A 7,587-nucleotide genomic window follows, 5' to 3' on the forward strand; every position below is an offset into this window, starting at 1 on the left:
TATCGAGGTATGTATCGTATCGTGGCCTGCGTATCGAGATGTATGTATCGTATCGTGGCCTGCGTATCGAGGTATGTATCGTATCGTGGCCTGTGTATCGAGGTATGTATCGTATCTGCAGCTTCTTAATGATACCAGCTCTAGTCCAGACGCCCTGAGGAGGAAACTCATTTGTGTCGCTTGTATCGTTGATCTGGTCCTTTCGGTCTTTACCCAGAGCTCATGAGGTTGGATGAGCGGAAGAAAATGGACGAACCATCTCCAACGAGACAAAAAGACAGAACAGACTCAGCATCAGCAGAACATCCCTCTGTCACAGAAAGAACACTCATATTCCACTGAGTCGTGTCCTTTAGTCCGACACAAACTGAACCACATCAGACACAAGGAAACAACTGTTTTTATCAGCGCTCAGTTTATGTAAATGAGTCATGTGGTTTTAAGTTTAGTTTCTGTAAAATGTACCGTATTTTTTGCAACAATTAAATAAACTTTTTTCAGCGTGGGACTTTAAATGAAACCCAACAGTGTGATGGGTGAGTGGTTTTGTTTGTTTGTTCGTTCACGGTGACTCTGGGCTTTGTTCAGTTGTGGCGTGTAGGGAGTAGTGTCTGTCGCTGGATTGTCGGCGTGTTCGCAGTGACTCAGTTGTTCAGTCGTGTCTAGAAGCGGCTCGTCGCTTTTTCGGTTCGTTCCTCCGTTCCGTTCCTCACATTTTTAGTTCTTTTTATTGTTTTGTAAACAGTATAATCACCCGCGACAACAGATTAACATGTTTTATAAGTTTCGGTTTTGCTGCTAAGTCGCTCCCCCTTCAGAGCGCGATCACAACACAATCACCGCGCGTCCCTCTAACGAAACTACTGCGGTTTTCTGTCACGTTTTTGTATTATTTATGGAAGATTTTCGTGTTTGTTGTCGTATTTATGGAGAAATCTCGTACAGAGAGATCGCTAGATTACTCAAACACGTGTGGATGTCTCTAAAACCTCTTCAGACATGTTTTTTTTAGACTATGGAATGTTAAAACATGAGAGAAAGCTCCAAAAATACCCCGTCTTTAAGCACAGTTCTCCGTTCATCTTGACAGAAATTCTAATCTTGGTAAACGAAATTTCAGTTTTGTCCGTCGTTATCGGTCATTTCTTACATTTTAAAACTTTCGTGTAGGGAGGGTGTGTCTGGGACCAATGGATTGTCGGGTGTTCGCAGTGACTCAGTTGTTCAGTCGTGTCTAGAAGCGTCACGTCATGTTTGTCCTTTTTCGGTTCGTTCCTCCGTTCCGTTCCTCGTCGGCGTGGAGCGATGAGTGTGTCTGTGGGTGTGTTTCTCTGTGTGTGATTGCGGCTTTATAGTTTACTGAAGTCGTACGGGGACCCGAGTGGATTCGTGTATGGGGCGCTCTGGATTGCGGCGCGCGGTCGTTTTTTGATGCGGTTAAAGCCTTAAGAGCGCAACTAATGACCTGGAAAATACTGTAAACAAATGTGCCAAAGCTGAATTAAACACATTATTACTCAATGTTTATGGAAATAAAAGAAAAGGGAGAACAGGAAGTAGAGACGACCAATCACAGCCTCGAGTGTCTGCGACGTTTCCATTCATAGTTAGAACATTTCAGAGGTGCACGTCGGTCGACACAGACGATTCGACGCTGGACCGTAAACTGAACTTTACTACACAACAAAAACTGGAGAGTTAAACTTCAGGGTCAAATATTTCAAAATGTCAAATGTGTCGCAGAAACAAGTTTTCTTCCTCTGAACAAACAACAAAACTTGAGCTCAGTGACAAAATAATTTAGTAAAATGAACCAAAAAACACTCTTGGCGACATATCGATACTGCATCCCACGATATCGATACTGAATCATCACATTAAATGACACGATATATCGATATTTCAATATTTTTCACACACTCTTTATAATAACAAACTGATGAATTTGGTAAATGTACATTTTCGAGGATTTTGACGACAATGAATTTGAATATTTTTAAAAGTTAATGAATTTGAAATCTTGTATTTACGGAAATTAGAATGAATTTTGATTGTTTTAAATGTTTATTGATGAATTGGCTTGTGGTTATTTTAAGGAAACTCTATAAGTGATGAAATTTTGTTGTTAAAAGTCGGTTTAATGTAAATATTTTCTTTAAAAGAGTTTGGAGAAAAATCTGGAACAGAGCTTCTTTTTTTTTTTTTGAGATGAATGTTTTCTGTGCACTGTCCATGTTTAAATTTAAAATAATAATCAGTTTAACGCGTCTCTTTTCGTGAACCCGCTCCTGTCGGTCTGCTCCTGTCGGTCCGCTCCTGTCGGTCCGCTCCTGTCGGTCCGCTCCTGTCGGTCCGCTCCTGTCGGTCCGCTCCTGTCGGTCTGCTCCTGTCCTGCTCTGAGTGATTGACAGGCCAAACCGACCAATCACAGTGAAGTCTGACGTCCGAGAAGCAGCAGACGGTTTCAGTTTCCTCAGAACCGGACCAGAGATGAACTGAGGATTTGGAGTTTTTCGTGCGTCTGCGTTTGGCTTTTTGACTTTTTAGTTTGAACTTTTGAAATACGACCGAACAAAACTTCCTTTGTCTTTGACTTTTTGAGGAATCTGTGGCGCACTGAGGCTCCCCAGTCCCCAAAATCTCAAGTTTAGGTCAAGAGAAGATTCAAAAATACTGAACTGAAAGTGTTAAAGGTTTTATCTGACGCAAAACTGAACTTTAAATCCTCAAAACACGACCTGGACTTGTGTTTTGTTTCCTATAAATGTCCTCAATCTGGAGCCTTTGCGTTTGAGTTTTAGACGTCGACAACGAACATTTCGGACGCCGTGAACGAACAGGAGAAAAATACTTGACGCTCGTCCGTTGTCCTGGAAACAAGAGTCCGGTCCTGGTCTTTTCCCCGAAACGATGTCAGACCAAACGGAGAGACTTTAGTGTTTTTATGACGTAAAATCATCAGCGAAGGAGAAAGACTCAACGACTGAAGTGTGTTTATATTTATACTCCACTAATGACACTGGATCAGTCCTGGTTTAGTCCTGGTTTAGTCCTGGTCCAGTCCTAGTTTAGTCCTAGTTTAGTCCTGGTTTAGTCCTGGTTTAGTTCTGGTTTAGTCCTGGTCTGGTCCTGGTCTGGTCCTGGTCCAGTCCTGGTCCAGTCCTGGTCCAATCCTGGTCTGGTCTCTCGGTCCGGTCTCCGTCTAGTCCTGGTCTAGTTTCTCGGTCCAGTCCCGGTCTAGGTCTCTCGGTCCAGTCCCGGTCTGGTCTCTCGGTCCAGTCCCGGTCTGGTCTCTCGGTCCAGTCCCGGTCTGGTCTCTCGGTCCAGTCCCGGTCTGGTCTCTCGGTCCAGTCCCGGTCTGGTCTCTCGGACAAGTCTTTTTTGTCTTAGTTTAGTCCTGGTCTGGTCCCGGTCTAGTCCTGGTCTGGTCCTGGTTTAGTCCTGGACTCGCTGCATAGAGTTTAAAAACACAGTGGAGCACTTCTGTATCACCACATGATGACATCACAAGGTGGAACAGAGGGTTTTTTTCTATTTGAGAGAAGAACTCAGTGTAAATGTGCAGGTTTGTGAGTTAAACATATAAAAGAAACAAAAACAAAAAAATTAAACTCCAGGTCAGAAAAATTGTGTAAAATTTGCCCTTCAAAATAAAATTCGTCTTTTCTCCACTGACAGAAACGTAAATAAAATCGAGAATTTGTTTTTTTTTGTGGTGTTTTGTGTGGCCCCGTCCTGTCCTCACCTCGGGTCCCGTCCCCTCGTCTCCTCGTCCCCTCGTCCCCTCGTCCCCCTCGTCCCCTCGTCCCCCGTCGTCCCCTCGTCCCTCGTCCCCTCGTCCCCCTCGTCCCTCGTCCCCTCGTCCCCTCGTCCCCACTCGTCCCCTCGTCCCCTCGTCCCCTCGTCCCGTCCCCTCGTCCCCTCGTCCCCGTCGTCCCCTCGTCCCCTCGTCCCTCGTCCCCTCGTCCCCCTCGTCCCCTCGTCCCCTCGTCCCCTCGTCCCGTCCCCTCGTCCCCCTCGTCCCTCGTCCCCTCGTCCCCTCGTCCCCTCGTCCCCTCGTCCCCTCGTCCCCTCGTCCCCTCGTCCCCTCGTCCCCTCCCCTCGTCCCCTCGTCCCCTCGTCCCCTCGTCCCCGTCCCCCTCGTCCCCTCGTCCCCTCGTCCCCTCGTCCCCTCGTCCCTCGTCCGTCCCCTGTCCCCCTCGTCCCTCGTCCGTCCCTCGTCCCCTCGTCCCCGTCCCCCTCGTCCCGTCCCCTCGTCCCCCGTCCCCGTCCCCCTCGTCCCCTCGTCCCCGTCCCCCTCGTCCCGTCCCTCGTCCCTCGTCCCCCGTCCCCCTCGTCCCCTCGTCCCCTCGTCCCCTCGTCCCCCTCGTCCCCCTCGTCCCCTCGTCCCCTCGTCCCCTCTCGTCCCCTCGTCCCCTCGTCCCCCGTCGTCCCCCTCGTCCCCCTCGTCCCTCGTCCCCTCGTCCCTCGTCCCCTCGTCCCTCGTCCCCTCGTCCCCTCGTCCCCTCGTCCCCTCGTCCCCTCGTCCCCTCGTCTGGAGGTGAACGGGGCCCGGAGCCGAACATCTGGACGGAGCCGAGCCAGAAGAAGGAGCCTTTGTTCCAGCGCCAGGTCCACGTTTATTTCCACCGATCCAGACGAAGAGACGAGACGAGACGAGAGGAGAGGAGAGGGGGCCCCGTTTAGACCTGGTTTAGACCTGGTTTAGACCTGGTTTAGACCTGGTTTAGACCTGGTTTAGACCTGGTTTAGACCTGGCTTAATCTTACTTTAGTCCTGTTTTAGTCCTGTTTTAGTCCTGGTGTAGTCCTGATTTAGACCTGGTGTAGTCCAGGTTTAGTCCAGGTTTAGTCCAGGTGTAGTCCAGGTTTAGAATTTATGTAGTCCTGGATGAGTCTTAGTTTAGTCCTGATTTAGTCCTGGTTTAGACCTGGTTAAATCCTGGTGTAGTCCAGGTTTAGTCCAGGTTTAGTCCAGGTTTAGTCCAGGTTTAGTCCAGGTTTAGTCCAGGTTTAGTCCTGGTGTAGTCCTGAGGTTTAGTCCAGGTTTAGTCCAGGTTTAGTCCAGGTTTAGTCCAGGTTTAGAATTTACATAGTCCTAGTTTAGTCTTAGTTTAGACCTGGTTTAGACCTGGTATAGTCCTGGTTTAGTCCTGGTTTAGACCTGGTTTAGACCTGGTTTAGTCCTGGTTTAGTCCTGGTATAGTCCTGGTTTAGTCCTGGTTTAGACCTGGTTTAGACCTGGTTTAGACCTGGTTTAGTCCTGGTTTAGACCTGGTTTAGTCCTGGTTTAGACCTGGTTTAGACCTGGTTTAGTCCTGGTTTAGTCCTGGTTTAGACCTGGTTTAGACCTGGTTTAGTCCTGGTTTAGACCTGGTTTAGACCTGGTTTAGTCCTGGTTTAGACCTGGTTTAGACCTGGTTCCTGGTTTAGACCTGGTTTAGTCCTGGTTTAGACCTGGTTTAGTCCTGGTTTAGTCCTGGTTTAGACCTGGTTTAGTCCTGGTTTAGACCTGGTTTAGTCCTGGGACATTTCTTGTATAAACTGGGATAAATCAGTGGTTTTTGTATAAATCTGTGGACGGGGGGACACAGGTTCAGGACTGGGACTGTCCCGGGTCCATCAGGTCTCATCCCTTAAACCTTCATCTGGACGTTAAACAAAACCTCAGTCCAACGTCAAGTCCCGGATCATCACCGGACTCAGATCTTTTCACAAACAACAAGTGAACGCTTTGACTCGTCCCCCGCCGAGTCTAATCACGTTAAACATCACCAAAATAAACTCCGGGCTCAAGTCCCACGTCCCACGGTCCCGAAGTCCCACAGTCCCACGGTCCCGAAGTCCCACAGTCCCACGGTCCCAGAGTCCCAGAGTCCAACAGTCCCAGAGTCCAACAGTCCCAAAGTCCAACAGTCCAGTCCCAGAGTCCAACAGTCCCAGAGTCCAACAGTCCCAGAGTCCAACAGTCCAGAGTCCAACAGTCCCAGAGTCCAACAGTCCCAGAGTTCAACAGTCCGTCCAACAGTCCCAAAGTCCAACAGTCCCTGGGTCCTGTGGTTCTTGATGCTCGAGGGTAAAACCAAGAAAAATGCAGCTTTAAAAGTCCAAATGCGTCGCATCTTTGACTGTTCGAGTGGAAACTGGTTTAGACCTGGTTTAGTCCTGGTTTAGACCTGGTTTAGACCTGTGGTTTAATCCTAAAATCTAAAACTAAGTGATTAAACGTCCCTGTTTACCTGGGACAGTCCCAGGGTCTAAACCAGGACAGATGTAGACCTGGTTTAGACCTGGTGTAGTCTTAGTTTAGACTTGGTTTAGACCTGACATTAGTCCCCGTTCAGTCCTGGATTTAGTCTTAGTTTGGTCCTGGTTTAGACCTGGTTTAGACCTGGTGTAGTCCTAGTTCAAGCTTAGTTTAGACTTTGTTTAGACCTGTTGTAGTCCTGGTATAGTCTTAGGTTAGTCCTGATTTAACCCTGGTTTAGACCTGACATAGTCCTGGTTTAGTCTTAGTTCAATCTTAGTTTAGACTTGGTTTAGATCTGTTGTAGTCCTGTTGTAGTCCTTGTTTAGACCTGGTATGGTCCTCGTTTAGACTTAGTTTAGTCCTGGTTTAGTCTGGTTTAGACCTGTTTTAGTCCTGGTTTAGTCCTGGTTTAGTCTTGGTTTAGACCTGGTTTAAACTTGGTTTAGACTTGGTTTTAGACCTGGTTTAGTCCTGGTTTATACCTGGTTTAGTCCTGGTTTAGTCCTGTTTTAGTGTTCATTTAGTCCTAGTTCAATCTTAATTTAGACCTGGTTTAGACCTAGTTTAGTCCTGGGTTAGTCCTGGTTTAAACCAGTTTTAAACCTGGGTTAGTCCTGGTTTAGACTTGGTTTAGACCTGACATAGTCCTGGTTTAGTCCTAGTTTAATATTAGTTTAGACCTGGTATGGTCCTCGTTTAGACTTAGTTTTAGTCCTGGTGTAGTCCTGGTTCAGTCCTGGTTCAGTCCTGGTTTAGTCCTGGTTTAGTCCTGGTTTGTGTCTCTTGATGCTCGCAGCTTTAAAACTCCAGCTGCGTCGCATCTTTGTTTGTTTGACGCGGGGTGCGGGGCTCGACTGGAAACTCTGCCCCCCCCCCCCCCCAAAAAAAACCCAAAAACCCAAACACCCAAAACCCAAAAAACCCGCAACTGTCCCTGAAACGCTCCCGTCACCTCCGCATCTGAGCCGATCCCGAAACTCCGCCGCGCTGCGCATTAAGCCGCTATTCTTAGTCCGCCGCACTAATGTTCTTACCTTTGCGTCAGGATCCGCTCGGTCCAGATTCTCCGGGACGCCGAGAAAACGCGTAGACTCCGCCACAAAAAAAAAAAAAAAAAAAAATGCAAAAGAAAAAAAAAAAAAAAAGAAAAATCCCCAAAAAGGTCCAGCGTTCGGGCAGTATAAATCACTTCTTCGGTCACTCGCGACAAAGTGACGCAAACGGCGACGCGAACGGCGAAACAAACGTCCCGCACGCCGATTGTTGATGATGTTCGCGTCGGCGGTTTAAAGTTGAAGCGTCGTCCGTGCGTAAAACTGCGGCGCTCTCCAAACGACG

General features: G+C 48.0%; 1 protein-coding gene across 1 annotated transcript in view; it reads right to left on the reverse strand.

Moving 5' to 3' along the window:
- The window catches only part of LOC110170290 (ras association domain-containing protein 8), a 61,535-nt gene extending 54,188 nt beyond the window's left edge, over nucleotides 1-7,347 (reverse strand). The window contains exon 1 of the mRNA XM_055155229.1: nucleotides 7,284-7,347. The gene's annotated coding sequence lies outside the window, so the exon portion shown is untranslated. The remainder of the gene's footprint in view (nucleotides 1-7,283) is intronic.
- Nucleotides 7,348-7,587: the final 240 nt, after the last annotated feature.

Source organism: Boleophthalmus pectinirostris, unplaced genomic scaffold (genome assembly GCF_026225935.1).
Source record: "Boleophthalmus pectinirostris isolate CB_2022bp ecotype Guang Dong unplaced genomic scaffold, ASM2622593v1 HiC_scaffold_2, whole genome shotgun sequence".
Classification (NCBI taxonomy): Eukaryota; Metazoa; Chordata; class Actinopteri; order Gobiiformes; family Gobiidae; genus Boleophthalmus; species Boleophthalmus pectinirostris.